Consider the following 23,319-nt stretch of genomic DNA (forward strand, 5'->3'; position numbering starts at 1 on the left):
CAGCGAGAGACCGGCTGGAGAGACCCGCCAATAAGGTGCCTGCAGGGTGTCAGGGTGAGTGCCGCCGCAGTGCTCCATTCTGCAGTCGGGCAGCCTGAGAGGTAAATTATCACTCGCCGAAAAACTGACTTTGCAAAAATTCCAGCTTTTCCGGAGTGATAATTTTAAGGGTCCATGATGAATAATGAAAAAATTGTGAGAGAATGCAATGAGAATTTAAAACTAAAAATTCTCATTGCACAATTTTTTCATCATGTGTTCATGTCTGGGGACTCAGGAGTATGAAACATATTCCAACACCCTCATCTTGGGTTCCTATAAGTGCCTCATGGTTGATGGTTGATGGTACATTTGGAATCTTACAGAAATGTCCATGAAAGGATATCAGCCTCTTCTTGTACCCCTCGATTTGATGGCCACTGACGTCAGTGAGAGCAATCCTTAAAATTACAGATTATACACGACACCATGTAATTAAGAATCACTCTGCGTTTATTGTTCATAACAATGGTATATAAGGCATCATTGTCTAGGGAGGGATTGGAATGTCCAGGGAGGGGTAGGCAAAAGTAAATACTTTATTGGTTTAACTTTACTGCATAGGAGGGATAAAACAGGCTACATGGGGGGGGATGTAGGATACAGCCTAGTACTTCATCTAGGGGTGGTGATTTCACACAGTTCCCAACAAACTATGGGTGGAGCTATATTCATTTTATGCAATGCAAGCTAAATCCAAGGCAAAAGAAAAAGAAACAATATTTACACAATGCACACTGACAGAGGAGATTTAACCCTTCAATCCCCTCTTAGAATCATGATTGTTATATGACATGATTCTTAAGTGAGGCTCCTTTCTTGTTCCTCCAGTTCTTGAGATATTGGGCATAATCGTCGGGTCCCTTACTATCAGAGGAGGTGACAGGACTGGTGGTTATATCATAGTACATCAGGGCCTTATCAATGCCTTTGGAGGTAAGTTTCTTTCCACAGGGAATTACACAATAAACTATAATGCCTAAAAGAATTAAAGTTACAAGTATGAATATGCTTATTTGCACAAGAGCCTGTTTCCAATTTTCAAACCACCCAAAATATTGGCTCCATGGGTTATCAATACCTGAATTTTTCTTAAGTTCTATGGATAAGGTTTCTAACTTGTTTATGGCTAAAGTAACCTTACCGTTGGGACCAGTGTTGTCAGGAATATATGTACAACAGCCTTCCACCTTACTAATGTAAACACATGTACCGCCTTTTTCTGCTAGAATCATGTCAAGGGCCATTCTATTTTGGAAGGTCATTTGGGAAGTGGCTTCTAGCTGTTCAGCTATACCTTTAAGAGCATCTTTGGTATCATTAACAAATCTTTGTTGATTATAATATATATAATTAATCCAGGCTACGTTTTTATTTACAGTTACTATAGGGAACAATGATTCAAAACCCGCAGCCACCTCATCTCTAGCTTTGAACTCATTTGGAACACCTCTTGGGACCCCTATAGCATCAATGTATACGTGGGGGTCAAAGCTACCTCCTGGGAGTGCTCTTTTCTTTCGATTAGCAGGAGTATTAGAGGGAGGAGTGGGGTCATCGGTGATCATTAGGAGTGGCATTATGACTTTGGCCAGGGCACACTCACCATACCATGGTGTGTCTAATTTACTTCTAAGTTTCATATCCCCACATATGTAATAAATGTCGCCTAATGATCTAGTTTGGTTGACTAAAACAGTTGTTCTTTTATTTGCACAATACCCTGGTGGGAAGGTTTTTAAATTTCTCCCTGTGGTGGTGTTAGATGTATAACAGGTATAGTTTCCAGGATATATGGTTATGGTGCTTCCTGGGTTGGGATTTTTTGACAATATGGGATATTCCCTTTTCCACATTTCGCACTGACTGTCATTTGTTTTGGTGTCATTAAAAAGGCTGAAAAAACAATTTTCCTGTTCTAGGGGTATATTAAGGGGCACTGTACCTAGGTGGGGCCTAGATTTGCCACAGACATAACAGTTACTTTTATTATGTTTGCTAGCACTATACTTCATCCATTCTAACCAGAAATTGATGTCAGAGAAACCAGTTTCAATAGCTAGGGTGTCTTTAAAGGTGGGATTGTTAACGGCCATCATATCCTTGAAGGTGGTTATATGAGGTTTCAAGAGGTTGGGGCGTGGTTTAGGGGGCTTGAGCTGGGCATACTTTTCATTGTTAAGCATATCCTGTAACAAGAATGGTGTAAGGGATGGGTTTAAAAAAAAAGGATTCACCTAGGACATAGGTGCCTGCATCAGTAGACTGGGGATGTTTTATGCTTAATATGAATTTACTATCACATCTGTTTTGTCTATGAAGGGTAAGACGGGTAAGCAGGGACTCACCATATTTGTCTTTTCTTGAGAGAGCCTCTTTGGGCTGGTATCCATAACTATGGCCAGAATTCCATCCCACTGATCCCCAATACGCACATTTATTTCCCCAATATTTACTAGTAACACAAATATAGGCTTCAGTGGGGGTATTACGTGTACCATACTGATCACACTGCCAGGCATAATGTTTGTTAAGACAGGGAGCAATGGTACAGAAATCTATTTTATAGGCGGCAACCTCAGTATTGGAGGAGTTATACCAAAATGTGTAGGTGCCGGATTTTTGTGTAATGTCTACTTCAGCTGTAGCTTGGCAAGTGAGGACCATTAGGATTATCAACATAGTCCCCAGGATAGAGGTAGGGGACAGGTTCCTCATCCTCCTCTGTTCTTCTGTCTTCGCTAGGTGGGAGGTCAGGGCTGTCTGCCCCCGTTTGTACCTCGCTGGAATCACTTGCTTCCCTCTCTAGGTCTGGTCTAGGAACCTTTTTCACTCGGGATGCATGGATCCAGGTGGGGCTTTCCTCTGTCAGGACTGCTGTTCTGGTTACTGCTACGACCTCTGTCTCTGGACCGTAGGTAAAGTCTCCTGGGCTCTTGTTCCTGGGGAGCACCTTCACCACGACTCTGTCTCCGACTTTAAAGGGGTGTGTAGGTTCCTGTGGATTCAAAGGGTTTTTACAAACAACCTCATGTTCAATTTCATTCAGTTTTATTATCAGGGACCTGACATACTCTTCTCTGATAAGTTCTAGATCTCCCTCCTGTATTACTAATGGTTTCTTAGCCCAAGGTGTAGGGAAGGGCCTACCCATTAGTATTTCAAATGGGGAGTAACCCAAAGTCTTTTGTGGGGTCATTCTGATCTCTGCTAGGATAATAGGAAGGACCTTCTTCCATTTATGGAAGGTACCCCCTGTGGCCTTCCTAAGCTTGTCTTTGAGGGTCCTATTCATGCGTTCTACGACCCCTGAACTCTGCGGGTGATACGGGATGTGGAATTTCCATTCCACCTGCAGGGCCTTTACCAAGGCCTGTGTAATTTTTGCTGTAAAGGCGGAGCCTTTATCACTATTGATTTGCAATGGGCACCCCCATCTGGGGATGATTTCCTGAGTTAGGATCCTAGCAACTGTCTTTGCATCCTCAGATTTAGTGGGGAATACCTCTGGCCATCGAGAGAACATGTCTACAATGACCAGGGCATACTCCTGTTTACCAATACCTGGGATATGGGTGAAGTCAATTTGCAGGTGTGTAAAGGGTGTGGTGGGGTATTCAAGATGCTGATGTTTTGCCTTGTCAGGGTTGTTGGGGTTGTTTCGCAGACAAGTGATGCATGTGCACTGGACTGGGGTATACAAGGTTTCCCCTCTTTGCAGATTAATCCTGTTTTAGGATTCTTCTGCAAAACTGGGTAAGTCCAGTCAGCTAGGTCGGCATTGGAGGCTGAGGCCTGTAACTGGGTGATCAGGTAATGGTTGTCGAGAGCTGGGGGGGTCATGATGGTCATGTGGGCCTGAGTGATGGGCTGTGAGGCTGCATGTTTGGCAGCAGAGTCAGCAAGGGCATTTCCAAGGGAGACTGCATCCTTCCCCCCGGTGTGTGCCCTGCAATGGAGGATTGCAATGTCAGAGGGTAAGGTTATGGCATGCAGAAGGTCAGAGATGAGTTGGGCATGTGATATGCCTTTTCCATCAGCTCCAAGGAAACCACGGCGTTGCCAAATGACCCCATGGTCATGCACGACGCCGTACCCGTATTTGGAGTCAGTGTAGATGGTGACTGGTTTATTCCGGTAAAGGTGACAAGCCCTTGTGAGAGCAATGAGCTCTGCAGCCTGTGCTGACTGGTAAGGAATGGGCTGTGCTTCCAGAATAATGTCAGGGAGAGTGACAATAGCATAACCCGCTTGGTACGTGGTGTCATTGGGTCTGCTACAGGAACCATCTACAAAAATGACATCCGCGTCGGGGACAGGGACAGGGGACATGTCCAGTCTGGGGGATGTTTCTGACTCAATGGAAGCTGAGCAGTCATGGGGTTCAGGAGGGTGGTCTTCAGGACCTTTGAGCCCCAGTAGAGCGTTGAGAATGGGTGCAGGACCTGAAGAGTTGGTGGCATACTTAATGGTGAGGGAGGGGTTGTTCAAAAGGAGAACCTCATATCCACTGAGGCGCTGAGCTGACATGTGTTGTGTGTGTAACCCTTTTAAAATGGTTAGAACATCATGAGTGGTGTGAAGTATTGTTGTGTGGCCTAGGGTGAGTGTGGTGGCCATTTCAGTTACCATTGCACAGGCTGCAAGTGCCCTGAGGCAAGCAGGCATACCTTGCACAGTGACAGGCATTACTTTGGAAAAAAATGCCACTGGGCGCAACTTTCCTCCATGAAACTGTGTGAGCACCCCCGCCATGGTTTTACAATTGTCCCTTGCAAACAAATGAAAAGGTAGTACATAGTTGGGGAGGCCAAGTGCCGGACTTTTCATTAACATACACTTTAAGCTTTCATATGCAGTTAACATTTCTTGTGACCATTGTACAATATTAGGTTTGTCTTTCAGTGTGGCTTGTCTCAAAATGTTATCATAATAGGAACAATCAGATATCCACTGTCTGCAGTAATTTACCATACCCAGAAAAGACAGCAGTTCTCTCTGGGTAGTTGGGGTGACCAGGCCCAATACAGACTGAATGCGCTGTGGACTGACTTTCCTTTCCCCCTGAGTGAGCACAAAACCTAAGTAATCCACATGCTTCTTACACCATTGCATTTTTGTTTTGGACACCTTGTGTCCACATTCACAGAGCCAGTTTAACAGTGATATACCATCCTCCCGGCAGGCCTCCTCAGTTTGACTACAGAGCAGCAGATCATCTGCATACTGTAGCAGGACTGAACCATGGTGAGGTTGCCAGGGCCCCAATGTGGCCTGGAGTACAATGCTATAGACAACGGGTGCGTCAATATAGCCCTGGGGTAAACGACACCAGGTGAGTTGCTTGCCCTCAAAAGAAAATGCAAAAAGTAACTGTGTCTGTGCATCCACTGGAATGCTAAAAAATGCATTTTTTAAATCAATCACAGAAAAAATTGCAGCATCTGCAGGGATAGCTGAAATGAGTGAGTTAATGTCAGGTACAATGGGTGCTATGGGCACAATGAGTTGGTTAATTGCCCTAAGGTCTTGTACAAACCTTACACTACCATCTGACTTAGCAACAGGGTTGACTGGTGTGCAGTAAGGTGAGATTATGTGTCTGAGAATGCCTTGTTGGAGAAACTGTTGTATCATTGGTCTAAGACCTTCAACCTTCTCTTGTGACAAGGGGTATTGCTTTTGATAGACAGGTTGTGTGTCAGGTTTCAGGGTTGCTCTATATGGTGTGCAAGGAATGAGGCCAGTGTCATAGGGACCCTCCGACCATAGAGCAGGGTTCACTTTGTCAAAATCAGGTGTAATGTCTGTTGCCTCCCACACCGGTAGGTGTGGGGACTCGACCTCCAGGCCACTGCCAGTGGGTGAAGGGAGAATGGAGATTTTGAGTTTGCTAAGAAGATCCCTTCCCAGAAGATTAATTGGACATTCAGGTATTACAGTGAAATTGTGTTTACCCATATACGTGCCTCCCGTGGTTCTGACACTAAGGGCATCTGTCAGGTAAGCATCTGTGGGTATCCCATTGATTCCCATTGAAGGAGCAGTCTTTTCCAAATGACCATCGTACAGGTCGACACACAAAACACTAGTAGTTGCCCCGCTATCTACCAGGAAAGGGATTGCTCTCTTTCCTATAATCAAGGTTAGTAGCGGTGGGTCCTTCCAGTGTCTGGTGAGTTGGGCAAAGGCTGGGATACCCTCCTCCGGGCCCCGTCAGTGGGAGGGGTCCTGCCAGTCAACTCGGAATCGGACATGATCCTGAAAGGGGTTGTTGTGTGACTGTCGGGGATGATCCCGGGAGGGAGCCGGAGCTTGGGGCTGTCGGTGGTTTTGTGGGGGACAAGGGCAATCCCTTGCCCAGTGATCGTCCCTTCCACAGTTGAAGCAGGAGGTTTGTTTCCTGCTGGCAGAGTCAGGGGGGTGGGGTGGCCTGGCTTGTGGGTTTTGATATTGGGCTGGATTGCGGGGTGGGCCAGTAAAGTGCTGCTGGCGTCTATCTCCCCGGTTTCTGTGATTTTGGTAATTATGAGTTGGGGCATTCTGCAAGGGTTTTTTAACATCAAAGCATCCTGCAGCTTCCTTTTCATATAAGTGCTTTTCAAATTCCTTAATATTATCAGAGGTCCAGGAAGAAACACCTTGCTTAACAGGGACCATAACAGATGGCAACAAGTTATTTACAAAGGTAGAAATTAGTAAATGGTCTGTATCTACAAGAGTAAGACCTGCATCTTCAGACCAACACTTTTTAAACCTCTTCCAAAACTCAGTGACAGTTTCAGTGGGCTTTTGTTTACATGCTACGGCAATGGGAAGAGAAGCCCGGGTTTTAAAAATCTCTTTCATATGGGTCTCAATTTCCTTCCACATCTCCGTTACACCGTCCCCAGTATTGAGAGGGTAGCGAACGGCATCGTTAAGGATGGTAGGAGTGTTTATGGTGGGAATCTTTTTCCAATCCCACCCGTTGTAATGGTCTATAACCCCATCTATGATCAGCTTCATATCTTCTTGAGTATAGCTGCGTCCTGTGCAAGCCTTTTTCAAGTAAGCTATGCAGCCGTCAGGTGCAACAGTGGGTTTGGGACAGTTCTTAACAATTCTGTCTAAATCCTCTATTTCAATGGGTTTCTTTAACAACTGATCCCCTACTGTCATGAAGGGCAGGTGCTGGGTGGCGACACTGCTGGCATCAGCACTGTTTTCAAGGAAACCAGTGCCGGATCGCGTTATGGAGGGGGTAAGAGGGTGGTGAATGATAACAGTTGAGTCAGCGTTACGGCGGGAGGTGATTTGTTTGTTAGGAGTAGGGGCACTAGGGGCGGGGGTGGTTACGTCTATGTGGAGGGTACTGTCAGGGGGGGCTATTCCTCCTGAGCCTCCTTCTCCTTCCCCTTCCCCTCCTCCCCCTCCCCTTTGCATCGGCATTCGTGACAAAGCAACTGAGCTTCCTTCTCCTTCCCCTTCCCCTCCTCCCCCTCCCCTTTGCATCGGAATTCGTGACAAAGCAACTGCAGCTAACAGATCTGTGTCTTTTAAGGAGGGGTATAGGGGATTGTAAGGCGGGGGAGAAGAATTTTTCAGAAACTTGTTGCTTCTAAATTCCTCAGCTTTATGCAGTCTGGAAGTTACAGATTTTATTCTACGCTGTTTCTGCTTGATATTCTTGTCATACCAATGAGGTGCTATCGTGAGCCATTGCTCTCCTCCAGCACGCATATATGTCATGTCCCATTGTGGGTCATGATCGTACCATGGCCAGGCTTCCTTGTCTTCCAGACAAAGACCTTTGACCATGTCCATATAAAAGGGATAATTAATACCGTCACGGGGGAATGGACTGGGGCTGCCAACTTTCTCTGTCCATCCTGCTAAGTTATCCACCCAAGGGTTAACTAAATAATAATCTGTGGTGGAGTTACGGGCAACATATTCCTTACATGTTTCTCCTGGTAAAGGTGGGGGGTAAATGACTGTCTTACTCTGACCCCCTCCCATAGTAAAGAATACAATCTACACCAGCTTTCTACGCAATTTCTACAACAACTTATAACAACTGTCTATGCAATATCACAACAAAAATGCAGTTTAAAAAAAAACCTTCTATACAACTTCACAACAAAAAGACTTTCTATGCAATTTACAAAAACTTTCTATGCATGCATTAGTTAACACCAGTTAATTAGTCATTGACAATATCACAATATTATCTGTATAATGAGAACATGAAATCTTTTGACGGGTACGCTTACCTTCGTACAAGATGTCAGAAAAAATACAGCGTTTTAAACAGGAAGCAAGAAAAGTGTTTTGAGTAAAGATATCTGGCAGACGAAAACTTACCAGCCGTCTGGACCAAACATAAGAACTTATCACACTACAAACATACAAGAATATAGGCGATCAAATCGGGGTATTTTCTACGTTACGTATAGACCCCAGGTCTATTTTTTTAAGTATCCCAGATACTAACGTCTTTGGAGAATTGCGCTTTTCTCAGACGTATCTTTAAGTCCCAGACATTAAAGATTATATGGTATCCCTGATACCTGTTTTATGGCTTTACATAAAACTACGTAATATTAAGTCCCGGACTTAAATATTACCTTGTCACGTGTTCCCGGAACACGGAGCGAGTTCAAATTCAGTGTTTGAACGCAATCCCTTACGGAAAAGACAGACAATGAATTCTCTATCTTACCGATTCGGGGGCGATCAACTGAATCCAGGACTGAGCCCCCACTTGAAAGGATATCAGCCTCTTCTTGTACCCCTCGATTTGATGGCCACTGACGTCAGTGAGAGCAATCCTTAAAATTACAGATTATACACGACACCATGTAATTAAGAATCACTCTGCGTTTATTGTTCATAACAATGGTATATAAGGCATCATTGTCTAGGGAGGGATTGGAATGTCCAGGGAGGGGTAGGCAAAAGTAAATACTTTATTGGTTTAACTTTACTGCATAGGAGGGATAAAACAGGCTACATGGGGGGGGATGTAGGATACAGCCTAGTACTTCATCTAGGGGTGGTGATTTCACACAGTTCCCAACAAACTATGGGTGGAGCTATATTCATTTTATGCAATGCAAGCTAAATCCAAGGCAAAAGAAAAAGAAACAATATTTACACAATGCACACTGACAGAGGAGATTTAACCCTTCAGTCCATTCTCCTACCAGCTTCAATTTCTTCACTAACTCTAGGACATGAACTAGTTTTTGATGCTTACCTCTGGAAGATCCAGAGTGGGAGGTTGAGGTGGGAGGTGCAGGCGACGTGGTGCCACAAATCGTATAATAATTGCCTTGCCCCCTTCAACTTATTGCGTCATTATGATGCCGCAGGAGATAGGTCCGTGATGGCACGTTTCATAGCACATCATGTCAGCATGGCCCGCCTTTCCCACTTCACTGGAGATGTGGGTGGGGTCCAGGAGGATTGCCTGGGACCAGGGGCGGGATGGCCATAGGGTTCACCAGGAAGATTCCCGGTAGGCCAACGGTCTACGGGGCCTGTTTTGTGTGTTATGTGCCCCCACATGACCAGCAGCCCACTGCACTCGGGCCTAATTCAGACCCGATCGTAGCCCTGCAAAATTTTGCAGGGCTACCATCAGGAACACTGACATGCGGGGGGACGCCCAGCACAGGGCTAGTACGCCCCGTATGTCAGGACCGACCCCCCTTCCCCCACAGAAGTGCAAAAGCAGCGCACAGCGGTAATGCTTTTGCACTTCAGGAGTAGCTCCCGGCCAGCGCAGCTTTGCGTGCTGGCCATGAGCTACTCGTCACTGCGCGGGTTGCGGCGGGTGCGTGTGACATCACGCAGCCGTTGTGGCCCGCCCCCTGCACAGTCCGGCCACGCATTGGCCGGACCGCACCCACAAAACAGCAGCCAAACGCTGCCGTGCTGCCCCCTCACGCCTAACGAACGCCTCTACCTGTCAATCAGGTAGAAGCGATTGCTAGGTAACGACAGCCGTCGCCTGTCAGCCATGCGCCGGAGCACTGCGGCGCTGGCGGATGCGCACTTCTGACCTGATCACTGCGCTGCGTGTGATCAGGTCAAAATGACCCCCTCAGTACACTGCATTGTCCCCATTCACTCTGTTATTCCATCTCAGCAGTACAGCGATGCTGCCATGGCTACATGGTATGTTATACAAAATGTTACTGGGGCACTTTTAGCTCCCAATCCACCCCTGGTCTCAGACACAACTGCAGCAAAAGACTCAAGGAAGACCTCAATTGCGTAGAATTAGGCCCTATGAGGAGGGATCCCGCCCCCCTCAACAGACCCCACCCCCTCATCAGACCACTTCCTCTTAGGGCTGCTTCCATAAATTTCCCGGGCTGGTTTTCCATCCCAATCCTCCCCTGCCTGGTACCACGCCCCAATACTTGGGAGTCTCCCATGCATTCTAGGAGAGTAGCCAAGTATGCACTGAGATATTAACTGTAGGATTTGCTGGTACCTATTTGAGTCCCAGCTCCCTTGCACCCAGGTTACGTCTTCTCTGCCACCGGCAACAACACAACCCCAGTTTATTTAAAGCTCAGATCCACCACAATGCTCAGCAGGTACCGGGTGATCTTTTCTCCAAATGGTTCAGTTAATTTCTACAAATGTATCCCTAGGGATTATAGCCAAAAAGTACAAAATTTTACTTTAATCGTCCCCAGTATCATCAGGCACCACCCAATGCTGCGCAATGACGCAAATCACATGCGTTGTCCTCATCACCAGATAGAGAAGTGGGAGAGGGCAGGGTGGGCTACACTCCTAGGATTTTGTCAGGACTCCACGAAATTCGGGAAAGACTCCTGGATAGTCTAGGAGAGTACATAACTATGTACAACTTATGCTGGCCGGGTGTGCAGGTGTGCAGGTATGCCTTGCATGTGACCCCGCATAATTCTGCCACACAGGAGAATGGGGATTTGTTGACTATTTAATACTTTTGCAGTAAATTCCATCTTTAATCTTTAGCAGCCTTAAGCGAATAGCAACTTTAAAGTTTTTGAAGAACTATAAGTCCCAGCCTACCTAATATAGGAGTTCTAGCTGAATCACAGTCTTTATCTAACAATGATAAATGTGAATCCTTGTCTAACTGTATTGCAGTTTAGGATTTTGTGTTAAAGCTAAATACTGTGTATATTACTGTACATTGCTGCCATCTGTTGGGTAAAATACAAGATGCAGGCTTATAAGGGTGTAGTATGCGATGCCGACAGGCGGGCTCCCGGCGGCTAGCATACCGGCACCAGAATCCCGACCGCCGGAATACCCGACAGCTGGGTGAGCGCAAATGAGCCTCTTGTGGGAACGGTGGCGCGCTACGCGCACCACACTATCTATTCTCCCTCCAGGGGGTTGTGGACCCCAAGAGGGAGAAAAGCTGTCAGTATGCTGGCGGTCGGGATTCCGGCGCCGATATGGTGGTCGTCAGGAGCCCGTCCGCCAGCAACCTGAAGACCACCCGGCTTATAAGGCTCATTTAAATCTAACAGGATATCTGAATGGGTGGTGCACTTTACAGAATACAAATCTGGATTAAGGACTGTGGGGGACCCTAAACTGAAAAGGTGTGGGGCTCTACGGGATGAGCCAAGGAGAGTTATCTGATCCCATAAATAGGAACATTATCCATATATAAGCCAGCTCATTACACAGGTGGAATACATGTATTTTGTTACCCAGATAGAATTAAGAGATTTTTCTTTCTTTCTTTTTTTTCCTTTTTTTCTTTTTTTCTTTTGACTGTACACTCTTTTGTAGGTACAGGTTGAGTATCCCTTATCCAAAATTCAAAATCACACATTTTTGGTTCCCCTAAGATAATGACACATATACATATCTCCTATATATTAGGCTACATCTGTGACTCTGTGCCTGGTCGTAATGCAGGGCGGAGTCAGAGTCACAGATCGGATGCGGCTGCCAAAACAAATCACGTGCCTGCCTCCCTTTCCCCCAGGTTATTGTGCAGCTGCGGCCAGTAATAACGACCCCCGCTGGAGATTACACTATGCCCTGACATCCACCACCCAGGAGACACTGAGCTGCGGCCAGCTATGTCCAATCCCCCCACTCCTACCCTCGCCAACAGAGTCCCCCCCCCCCCCGGGCGCCCGCTAGCCGATCCAGTGAACCCCCACCCGCTCCCTATCCCTCGCCGCCAGAGTTGCAGGGACTTCAACACCCCCGTATCCCCCGCCAGCGGACCTGCATGGACTTCAACCCCCCCCCCCCTCCCCCCGGGCGCCCGCCAGCCGATACAGTGCCACAGTGCACCTTTTCCCCGGCAGCTCGGACTCTGAGCTGCAGCTGCTGCTCCTGCACACAGCTACAGCGTTTGCCGAGCAGGGCAGCAGGAGAGCAGGCAGCTCACCTACAAATGCTCCTCTGCGTGCCACTCACTGCACAGTGCACGCCTCCTCCGCTCCACTGCGGACTCCGCACAGCTGCTCAGCTGCCAATGGGTGTGGGGCAAGCAAAGTGTTGTGTGTGGGAGGGGGACAGTCTGCAGTGTGTGTGTTGGGGGTGGTGGGGAAGGGTGTTAGTCTGCAGGGTGTGTGTGTGTGTGTGTGTGTGTGTGTGTGTGTGTGTGTGTGTGTGTGTGTGTGTGTGTGTGGGGGGGGGGGGGGCATTCTGCTGTCCATGTGTGTTTGTGTGATGTGCAGTCACTGTGTCTGTAATCTGCAGTCCGTGTGTTGGGGGAGGGGATGTTGTTAGGCTGCAGGCAGTGTGTGTGTGTGTGTGTGTGGGGGGGGGGGGGGCATTCTGCTGTCCATGTGTGTTTGTGTGATGTGCAGTCACTGTGTCTGTAATCTGCAGTCCGTTTGTTGGGGGAGGGGGGGTTGTTAGGCTGCAGGCAGTGTGTGTGTGTGTGTGTGTGTGTGTGTGTGTGTGTGTGTGTGTGTGTGTGTGTGTGTGTGTGTGTGTGTGTGTGTGTGTGGCATTCTGCAGGCCATGTGTGTTTGTGTGATGTGCAGTGTAAGTGTGTGTGAGGGAGGGAGCAGTTTGCAGCCAGTGCGTGTGTAGGGAGAGGGGACAGAGTCTGCACAGGGCCTTAACTAGCTGTGGGCGAATGGTGATTCACACACACTGTGCATTTGCACTGTTGGCACACCATCCGCATCCACCCCGATTGGCTACCGCCAGCTGCAGCGCTGCCCACTGCAACATATAAAAGTAGCGTTGTGCCCGGCTCCTCTGCCGGACGCACAGCTGCTGCCCGCTGATATATATCATAGCTGCCAGCGCTGCGCACACTATCTCTGTCTCACTGTCCCGTGTGCTGCAGCTCCTCCCCGGTCCTCCCCCCCTCCTCGACTGGTGTAGCAGTGTCCTTGCACCATACAGGCCGGTCCCGATCCGCGCCTCCTCCTGGCAGTGAGCCACGCAGGGGATGCCAAGAGAACGGAATGGCAGCACCTGTAGCAGCTCCCATTCCATAGTGTACTGCAGCTACAGCCGCCACCAGCACAGGGACAGTCCCTCGCCGCCGCCATGGCTGCCTGCACTCCAGCCATCATCACATAGGTACTGCTATGTGTGTGTGTGTGTGTGTGTCTCTCTCTCTCTCCTCCCCACCACTCTCTCTGTCTCTCTACCTGCCACCTTTCTTTCCCTCTCAACCCTGTCTCTCTCTCCCTCCCTCCCTCCCTCTCTCTCTTTCATGACTCTACCATCTGTAATCTGTAAAAGGAGACACTACGTGGCATTATGTGTAAAAGAGAGCTCTACCTGGTGTAATGTGTGATAGTGGCTCTACCTGGAGTAATGTGTAAAAGGGCCTCTACCTGGCGTAATGTGTGACAGGGACTTTACCGGCCGTCATGTGTAAAAGGGGCTCTACCTGGTGTAATGTGTGACGGACTCTACCGGGCATAATGTGTGATGGGCTCCACCTGGTGTAACGTGTGTAAGTGGTGCTACTGTGCGGCATCATTTGAATAATGGAGACTACTGTGCACCATAATATAACTTGGATTTATTTTGTGTCCATGCCCATTCCCCATGAAGCCACATCCCTATATTTTTAACACACACTGGCTCTTTTTTACATATGGAGAGAGAGAGGGGGGGTTGCTGCTGCTGTTTCTTGCACACAGCCCTAAAATATATAGTTATGGCACTGCTGATGGGTATAAGGAGAGTCCTCACCAGTACAGACAGTGGCGTGTTCCCGGGATCATCCTCTCCCTGCCTCGTGCTGGAAGAAAGGTCACTGGCCTTATCTGACAATAGCCACCAACTCCTGCAGGATGTCCCGGCCACAGGGCTCACGAGCGTGGGCTGGCCGGGGCGGCAGCGCAGGAAGCGGCCCAGGTGAGTGCCGGAATCCGGCTGCCTTCCCGCAAGCCCGGGGACTTCTCGGGCACCCAACACCGGTCTCTCCTCCCCATGGCGGGCCCAGACGTCAGCAGCAAGATAGCGGCCGCTTAGCAGCCTTGGGACCAGACAGCAGCTCAGGCCATGGAGGGGAAAGCGGCTCAGCAGCAGCGCCAGCAACAACAACATTGCAGTGATCACTGGAATCCAGAGGCCGGGACTCTCCGTACTCCCCGCTCACATTGCTCTCTTCATTGCCACACTTCAGCGGCTACTGCCTTACAGCACTACATTAACCCACACACGCCTGCCCTGTCTGTCATCTGTCATCACCAGGTGCATGTATATAATTTGTGTGTGTGTGTATTTATATGTGTGTACACCCGCCCCTCTCCCACCTCCGGCTCCCCTGCACCCGCCCCTCCCACACCTGCAGCATTAAAATTATTGCACGCTCCGAGGCGTGCAAGGGTTAAGGGGGCGTAGCCCCTTGCGATGGTGTGAAGAGCGCCCGTAGGGCGCGATGAATCACCTAGTATATTATATATCTATATATATATCTATATATACAAATAATATATAATAAATATGTCACTATCTCGGTAGGGGACCCAAAAATGTGGGAATTTGAATTTTGGATAAGGGATACTCAACCTGTATTACACAGTTATGATATGTATATACAATCAGGGCGGTAGAGAGTCGGGCTGGGCCCAGGTGCTTTTCAAGGCACGTGGCCTAATCACTTTTCAAGGGGTGTGGTCATGTACCTTTAGAAAAAATACAGAAAAAATAGTATTTTAAGCTCCTCCATGGCCACACTGCAGCCCAGTACACAGGAGCATGTGCTGGTCTTAGGAGAAGAGGCTGCAGCTGCTGCTGCCAGGTAAGGGGGAGGGGGCCTGGGCCCCTACTGGACCCTCACTGGGCCCCTCCGTCAGACCTGGGCCCAGCTAATTTGTACCCTCCCCCCCCCTCTCTCGGCACCACTGTATACAGTAGGGGTGGGCAACATGCGGCCCGCGAACCAATGCTGCCTGGCACGCTGTCCCCCAGCAGTGCGCAATGACAAGCGGCCCGACTAGCTGAGCCGCTGGTCATTGTGCTACAGCAGCTCAAAGATGCGGCACGGCTGAGGAAATCCCGGTCACGTCACAGGGGCTGCTGACCGGGATTTCCTTTCCGACGTCAGGCGCTGGGCGGTGCGGGGGCAGAGCCAAAGCAGGGGCAGCAGCGGATGCGGCCAGCGAATCATCTGGGCAGCTGGACGTCGGATGTCTTCTCTCCCTGGCTAACCACCTCGGCAGGCTCTGCATCATGAAGCATCATGGAGGAACAGCAGCAGTGTCCCCCACACCCTCCCTCCTCCAGGGAGGAGGAAGCAGACCTTGGCCTCCCAGTCACCGTTCCGCATCACACCCAAAATTACTGGCGGTGCAGCTCCATGGACTGCACAGCACTTGATCCTCTGGTCTGTACCTGGTTACCGCATGTGACGCCCTGCAGCCCAGTGGATTGGTGCAGAGAGAGGTGAGCACCCTGGGAGCCCTGTACCCACCTAACCCCCCCCCCCCCCCCCCATGTGTGACTCTGTACCTAATATTTCTGTGTGTGTGACTCCCACTACCACCAACACCCCTGGTGTGTGTCCCAGTACCCTCCTACCCCTGTGCATGTGTTACACACCTTGTACCCCCCCCCCCCCGTGTTTGATACCCAGTACCCCCTACATCTATATATATATGACACCCTGTACCCCTACCTCAGTGTATATGGCACCCTGTACCCCTACCTTCCTGACGGTTTTGACAGTGAACATCCCCTGACGCTTTGTGTGACACCCCTGGGGGTCCGAGTTACGGATTTTCGTAGCGCAGCGATCAAGGCAAAACGGGGCTAAACTGCGCATGCACAGCAATGCACACGCGCTTCGTACCGTACGGGTACAATGGCCGACGTGCTTTTGCACAGGATCTAGCGACGCTTTCAGTCGCACTGGCGGACGCAAGAAGATTGACAGGAAGTGGGAGTTTCTGGGTGGCAAGTGAACGTTTTCTGGGAGTGTTTGGGAAAACGCAGACGTGGCCGGGCGTTTGACGGGCGGGTTTCTGATGTCATTACAGTGTCACTCGTCGCAGCAATCATCGCACAGAGGCCCTCATTCCGAGTTGATCGCTCGCAAGGCGAATTTAGCAGAGTTGCTCACGCTAAGCCTACGCCTACTGGGAGTGTATCTTAGCTTCTTAAAATTGCGACCGATGTATTCGCAATATTGCGATAACAAACTACTTAGCAGTTTCAGAGTAGCTTCAGACTTACTCGGCATCTGCGATCAGTTCAGTGCTTGTCGTTCCTGGTTTGACGTCATAAACACACCCAGCGTTCGCCCAGACACTCCCCCGTTTCTCCGGCCACTCTGCGTTTTTTCCGGAAACGGTAGCGTTTTTATCCACACGCCCCTAAAACGCCGTGTTTCCGCCCAGTAACACCCATTTCCTGTCAATCACACTACGATCGCCGGAGCGAGGAAAAAGCCGTGAGTAAAAAAACTATCTTCATTGTAAAATTACTTGGCGCAGTCGCAGTGCGAATATTGCGCATGCGTACTAAGCGGAATTTCACTGCGATGCGATGAAAATTACCGAGCGAACGACTCGGAATGAGGGCCAGAATAAGTAACTACAGGGCTGGTCTTGTTCTGCACAAAGGCCCTCATTCCGAGTTGTTCGCTCGCTAGCTGCTTTTAGCAGCTTTGCTCATGCTAAGCCGCTGCCTACTGGGAGTGAATCTTAGCTTCTTAAAATTGCGAACGAAAGATTCTCAATATTGCGATTACACACCTCTTAGCAGTTTCTGAGTAGCTCCACACTTACTCGGCATCTGCGATCAGTTCAGTGCTTGTCGTTCCTGCTTTGACGTCACAAACACACCCAGCGTTCGCCCAGACACTCCTCCGTTTCTCCAGCCACTCCCGCGTTTTTCCCAGAAACGGTAGCGTTTTTCCGCACACACCCATAAAACGGCCAGTTTCCGCCCAGAAACACCCACTTCCTGTCAATCACATTACGATCACCAGAACGAAGAAAAAGCCGTGAGTAAAATACCTAACTGCATAGCAAATTTACTTGGCGCAGTCGCAGTGCGGACATTGCGCATGCGCACTAAGCAGAAAATCGCTGCGATGCGAAGAAATTTACCGAGCGAACAACTCGGAATGAGCACCAAAATGTGCACAGGATGCTATTTTAATACACTCCCCCGTGGGCGGCGACTATGCATTTGCACGGCTGCTAAAACTAGCTAGCGAACGACCAACTCGGAATGAGGGCCCCTGTCCCCACCTACACCTGTGTGTGTTTTTGTTATACCTTGTACCTGTGCGTGCTCAGGGAGGGAGGGGATATTTTGTGTGCGGCCCTCGAATATTCGATGGAATGTGTTAAGTGGCCCCCCAGCTGAAATAATTGCCCACCCCTGGTATACAGTGTGCCCCTGATGAAGTCTAGGTGACACTATTTACAGTGCCACAATGAAACGTATTGAAACTGTACCTGGCTGTTATTCTCTGGTGGAGCCAGATAAGCGCTGATTCACATTTTATAGAATGCTGAAATAACTAGTGTGTATGGTACTTCCCTTTTATACCTTAATAGGATTACACTATGTATACTTTTATATTATTTACATTTCAACTTGACGAGTCTGTGGAGCTAGTTTCACATACATGTCAGATAAGATGTATATATATATCTCCTATATAATAGCCCAGATCTGTGACTTTGTGCTTCATTTGCTAACGCTAGGCGGAGTCACAAAACTGGGCGGAGTTAGTCAAATGAGTCACAGATCTGGGCAAATCTATAGGAGCAGAAGCAGATGGTATGGGCATGTCACAAGCAGGGGTGCATACCTCCGAGCTTTCTTCAGGCAGAAGGAGGGACACATGCACAGTGAAAAGGGGGCGTGACCAAAGAAAAGGGGCGTGGCTTCGCGGGAGCACCCACAATCGTGAGCCACGCCCCCGTTTTCCTCAGTGAGGTGTCATGCCCAGCGCTCTGTGAGCTGCTGGCATGCCCCCAGGGGTGGATTATGAGTCCGGGGGGCCCAGGGCACTTGAGACAGGTGAGCCCTATCTCATTGCTGTGCCTGCTGTGGGGTTGGGGGCGTGGCCTAATCGCAGCCACGTGGGCACGCCCCCTTATGCAAATTCCGTTTTTTTTTTTTGTTTTTTAAATGGGATTTTGGCCCCTCAGCTAGGAGTAAATCCAGAGGGGGTGGTCGCTCCCCCCTACACACCCGCACAGGCAGAAGACAGCAGGGACCCAGCAACACCACAGACCTGCCAACATGTAGCAGCGTGTGCTGACTGTAGCCAGGGGCGGATTGGGAACAAAAAGCGGCCCTGGAAAAATGTGTACTAGTGGCCCCACATGGGCAGCACCAGAGATGTAAGGTCTAGCCATGGGCCATGGCAGCAGCACCCTCCCCCCAAGACTTTCCAGATAGTGGGCATGTCCAGCATCAAGGGGGAAGTTAAAAATAAATAAAATTAAATATTATGAGCCCATTATATGATACACCGTTAGAATTTAGGAAACTATATCATTCTTTAGAAAGATATATTTTCTTGCTTATTACACTTACCGTATCCCAATCACTATTCACTCAATCTTATATGTCAGCCAAGCAGGCAGACAGAGCATACACTAGATCATCTGCAATCACAGGCTAAGTGGCAAAGTCATTTTCATATATGCAAATTATTTTGCATCTTTTTCATTATGTCTATAAAAAGGACCACATGTCCTCAAACAAAACAGGCCCCACAGGTGCGTCGGCCCACCGGGAATCTTCCCTGTAGACCCTATGGCCAATCCGCCTCTGACTGTAGCACATATCTGCCGCTGTTGCTGGCAGGACGGGGGAGCTTCAGAGCTGGGACAGAGCTACCCCAGCCGGGGGGCCCCCTAAAACTGTGGGGCCCGCAGTACGCACCCCCTGGGCCCCCCCCTTAATCCAGCTCTGCTGCCAGACCCCCCCCCCCTTAATCCGTACCCCCTGATGCCCCCACTCCCTCTGTCTCCACTATTCACCGCTGCTCTGCTAAGCAGAACAGCGAGTACAGAAGCTTCCCAACTGTCGTCCCCCCCCCCCAACACCGCAGGACCCTGTGGCCCGCTGGTGGGACAGCGGGACAGACCCCCCAAAAATGGGACTGTCCCGCAAAAATCGTGACAGTTGGGAGGTATGGGGGTGTGTGAGGGGGTATGCCATACAGACAGACGGGCACCGGCTCACTGTGTGCTTGACCCCCCCACATCAGCATACTCAGCAGGGTTTCTCTGGCGCTGAGGAGCGTCACTTTCTGGCACATTCCACGCTTCTTAGCAGCAGTTTTGTGGGGCACCTGCCGCTGTGCAGGTTCCGTACTGCCTCTGTTATCTCCAGCCCCGGCAACCCCACCGCTAGCTGCAGCGCTGCTGCCCGCAGTGAGGTGCACCCAGCTCTTTCACACAATTTAGCCGGCGGGCAGCGCTGCAGAAGTCCGAGCTGCTTGCAGGCTCCAACCCCCTCCTCCCTCCAGCCGCAGCGTCTCCTGGGAGCTAACCAGTCACTCCCAGTCTCCCCTTACCACAGTGCCCGGCAGCCGCGCAAGGTCCGCGGTATGTGACTGAGGAGTGGGGGGGGGGGGGATGCGGATGGGCAGAGGAAGCAGGACTCCAGCCTGAGAGAGTCAGCCATGCCAAGTCTCCACCAGCAGCAGATCCCAAAAGGCTGGAGTGGAACAGCAGCAGCCAGCAGCAGTGACTCCGGTAAGACACATCTGTCTGTCACCACTGTTCTGTCCCTAATACCAATCTCTCCCGTGCCCTGTTCTGTCATGTCCCTGTCACCCCTGGCCTTGCCCTGTCACACCTGGCCTTGCCCTGTCACCCTTATCCTGGCCCTGTCACCCCTATCCTAGCCCTGTTACCCCTATCCTGGCCCTGTCACCCCTGTGCTTACCCTGTCAACCCTATCCTGGCCCTGTCACCTCTGTCCTGGTTCTGCCGTCCTTTCCCTGGCCCTGTCACCCCTATCCTGTCCCTGTCATATCTGTTCTGGCCCTGTCGCCCCTGTCCTGGCCCACCCCTCCACCCGCAGCATCTACAGACACCCTCCCCCATCCGCAGTCCCCCCCGCACCCGCTACATTCTGTACATCATGCCCTGCAGGTGCTGTTCACGCTGTCGCAAGGGGCTGCGCCTCCTTCACCATCGCACGCCCTTTCATTGTGCAATATTTAACCACTAACAAAGGAATGCAGGTAATACTCCATATAATACAAATATTGAACCCCAGATAGGCATGTAAGGGTTAAGGGGGGCGTAGCCCCTTGCGACGGTGTGAAGAGCGCCCGTAGGGCGCGATGAAGCACCTAGTATATATATATATATATATATCTCCTATATATTTGCCCAAGTCTGTGACTCTGTGCCCGTAATGCTGGGCGGAGTCACAGGCACAGATCTGGCCAGGAACAGTGCCCTCCCTCTCTCCGCCCAGTCCCCTCCCCATCTCCGCCCAGTCCCCTCCCCATCTCCGCCCAGTCCCCTGTCTCCCTCCTCCCCGTACACTCTCTGGTGACAGAGCAGCCGCTGACTGTGAGCGGAACTCACACTACCCGCCTCTCAGACTAGCGGCTGCTGCAGAGTTCAGGGGGACATGTTGAGCACTGGCAGCTGCTCTCGCTCCCTCTCCCACCCGCGGCATCCACCAGTCACTTACCCGCGGTCGCGGGTGAAAAGGGGGCGTGGCTTCGCGGAAGGGGGCGTGACTTCGCGTCCCGACCCCCGTTTTCGGCACAACTCGCCCCCCCTCCCACCCGCGGCAACCACCCGCATCTGCCCCCCACTCGCGGCATCCACCCGTCACTTACCCGCGGTCGCGGTTGAAAAGGGGGCGTGGCTCCGCCTCCCGACCCCGTTTTCGGCACATTGTGGGTCGGGGCATACGGCCTTCACCCGGACACTGCTGAATCTGCAGTGCTGGCTTCTGGACTGTGACAGGAGCCGGCACTTTGGTGTCACCCCTCAGAGGGTAACACCCGGGTGTGGGCCGCACCCCCCACACCCACGTTGTGGCTCCACTGCTCCCACCCCCACCCGTAGCACAAACACCCACCGCATCCACCCACTACCCGCGGCACTCCCGTCCCCTCCCCCACCCAGAGCACAAACACCCGCGCCACCCACCCGCGGAACTCCCGCCCCCTCCCCCACCCGTAGCACCAACACCTGAGGCAACCAACCGCATTCGCCCCCCACCCGCGGCACTCCCACCCGCAGCACCAACACCCGCGCCACCTACCAGCGACACCCACCGCATCCACCCACCACCCGTGGCACTCCACCCCCTCCCCCACCCGCAGCACCAACACCCACACCACCCGTGGCACTCTGCCCCCTCCCCCACCCACAGCACCAACACCCGCTGGCCCCCCCTGCGGCACCCAACGCATCCCCCACATCCGCTCCCACCCGCGGCACTCACGCCCCCACCCGTAGCTCCCACACCTGCAGCACCCCCCGCCCCTCCCCCACCCGCTGCAACCCTGCCCCTCCCCCATACTCAGCTCTCCCCCCTGCTGCACCCTTCACCCAACCCGCACCACCACCGCAACTGCCCCATCCTGCACCCACCCCTCCTGCACCCACCCCTCCCCCACCCGCACCACCGCCCCAACCCTCGGAACCCCAGCAGCTGCCTCCCACCACCCAACTGCACCACCACTGCTCCAGCCCCTGCCCCCCCTCCGCACCTGTCCCTCCACCCCCAGCACCCCCCCTCCCCCATCCACGGCACTCCCACACCAACTTCTCCCACAGCACTCCCACACCCACATCACCCCTGCTCCCAACCCCCCACCCATGGCACCCCCGCGTCTCTCCTACGCACAGCACCCCTGCTCCCGCACCCCCACCCCTCCCCTACCTGTAGCACCTGCCCCTGCAACCGTGGCACCCTCAAACCCCCCCCCCCCCCCCAAATGCACCCCACCGGCAAACCGCCCCCTCCCCCACCCGTGACACCCCCCCCCACTCCACCCCCATACCCACCTCTCCCCCCGCTACACCCCTGCATCCTCCACTCCACCCGCACCACCACCGCATCTGCCCCTCCTGCACCCACCCCTCCCCCATACGCAACACCCCTGCTCCTGCACCCCCTCCCCCACCCATGCCACACCCCCAACCCTCGGAACCCCCGCAGCCGCCTTCCACCCCCCATCCGCACCACCACTGCACCCACCACTGCCCCCCCACACCTGTCCACCACTCATGGCACAACGCCCCCACGCCCAGAACCCCCCCCCCCCTCCCCTACCCACGGCACTCCCACACCAGCTTCTCCCACAGCCCCCCCAACCCTCCCAAACCCACATCACCCCTGCTCCCAACTCCCCACCCATGGCACCCCGACCCTTCACTACGCACAGCACCCCTGCTCCCGCGCCCCCACCCCTCCCCTACCTGCAGCACCCCCCCACCCGCCCCTGCAACCATAGCACCCTCACACCCACCCACCCCCAACCGCACCACCCCGGCAAACTGCCCCCTCCCCCACCCGCGGCACCCCCGCCACTCCACCACTCCACCCCTATACCCACCTCTCCCCCGCTACACCCCTCCACCCCACCCGCACCACCACCGCATCTGCCCCTCCTGCATCCGCCGCTCCCCCATCCGCAACACCCCCGCTCCCGCACCCCCTCCCCCACCCGCGCCAACCCCCGCAGCACTACTGCACCCGTCCCTGCCCTCTGCACCTGTCCCCACACCCATGGCACCACACTCCCACCCGCAGCCCTCCCTCCCCCACCCACGTCACTCCCACACCAGCTTCTCCTACAACCCCTCCCACACCCATATCACCCCTGCTCCCAAC

The sequence above is a fragment of the Pseudophryne corroboree genome, chromosome 9 (genome assembly GCF_028390025.1).
Source record: "Pseudophryne corroboree isolate aPseCor3 chromosome 9, aPseCor3.hap2, whole genome shotgun sequence".
Classification (NCBI taxonomy): Eukaryota; Metazoa; Chordata; class Amphibia; order Anura; family Myobatrachidae; genus Pseudophryne; species Pseudophryne corroboree.